The sequence below is a fragment of the Exophiala aquamarina genome (assembly GCF_000709125.1).
Source record: "Exophiala aquamarina CBS 119918 chromosome Unknown aczIA-supercont1.31, whole genome shotgun sequence".
Classification (NCBI taxonomy): Eukaryota; Fungi; Ascomycota; class Eurotiomycetes; order Chaetothyriales; family Herpotrichiellaceae; genus Exophiala; species Exophiala aquamarina.
Genome location: NW_013550557.1, coordinates 68,012 through 69,688, shown reverse-complemented (window position 1 = coordinate 69,688; position 1,677 = coordinate 68,012).

Sequence of the window (1,677 nt, the reverse complement as noted above, 5' to 3'; positions counted from 1 at the left end):
ACTAAAACTTCGATATTTTAAATTATTAAGTTATTAGCGTAGTTAGTTAATTAATTCGAGTACTAGCGAGTTAGCCGACCTTAGCGTAAACCTTAAACCTTAAATTTTTTAAAAATTAAAAATACGCTAAATTTACTAATATATCTATATATAAAAATTACCTAATTAGGAAATATAATAGTAGCTATAAGTTCTCATAGAATATAGAATAAGCGCTGAGTGGTCGTAGGTTCTCATAGAATATAGAATAAGCGCTGAGTAGCCCTAGGCTCCCATAGTAAATTGAGTTGCGCTGGGCTGCGGGCTAAAACACCGATAGACGCTAGTATATATTCTCGTTCGTTTAGGAGGGCTCCTATCGCCCTCTTAATCTATATCTTCCTCTTTAGGAATAGGGTTTAAATAAATCGTATTCGACCTCGCGTTTAATAAAGCTTTTCCTCGTTATTTAGACGTAGCTCGGCTACTTACGGCTCTTATAGATTATATAGCCGACTCGCCTACTACTAGTAGTACTCGACCGGTTTAGTTTTTATACTTTAAGAATATTAGGTACTACTCGTACTAATAGGTAGGACTACTAGTAGAGTAGTGTAAATAGTCTTAATATTAAATCTATCTCTTAATTATAAGTAATATCTTAACGTATCTATCGTAGTAAGCTTAAAGTATAAGGTTCCCCTAAGACCCGTATACGGTAAGTAGCTCTTATATACTAGAATCTCGGCGTTCGCTTAGTAGCGCTTATTCGTTCCTAATATACGATGTCTCGTTATATTTAAAGGAAAAGCGCTTTAATCGACCTAGTTTACCGACCCTAATACTCCTAACTACTCCTATACGGTTTTACCTAATAGATAGACCTTAAATAATATTAGATTAGCCTAGCTACGTTAAATATTTATTCTATAAACGGTAACGAACGACTATCGACTACTTCTACTCGATAGACGTAAAAGTTATACGACGTACGAGTTTATATAGGAATATTATATAAATCGAATTACTCTAGTCTATTTAATACCTTATTTAAGTTATATTCTATAGCTACTTAATCTTACTTACTTTTCGCTCCTTAAATATCGATATCGAGACGAAATCGCTAACCTAGCTAGGTACGACGACGCCTCGGCCGTAAAGAAGAGTAGGTTTCTTAAAGCCTATAAAAAAGTAAGTAATAAGGGTCTATTATTATTCCGTATTCGTACGGAATAGAATACGGCTAATATCTATCCCTAGGACCCTCGTAAAGTTATTCGATCTTACTAAGTACTATAAAATAGCTAAATTAATTAATTAATACTAACTACGCCGCTATTACGTAGATAAAATCGATATCTATCGATAGAGATTCGTACGCTACTTAATTAACGCTAAATTTAATAGGAAACGAACTTAATTTTATAGTATAAGACCGTTTCTCGATTAGTTCGTTTACTACTTTAAAAAACCGGTAAGGTATTAAATCGACTATAGTAGAATATTACCCTAAAATTATAATAACTTACTCTTTAACGTACGTAACTAGATGTTAAGACTAAGCGATACCCTATTAACGCCTAGTCACGTGATTAGGCTTATATAAGCTAGGATCACGTGGTATCCATTAGGCAAGGCTATACTTAAGCCTTACGGAAGATTCTATAAAACGCCATTCTATTCTATAGGATTAGAAAT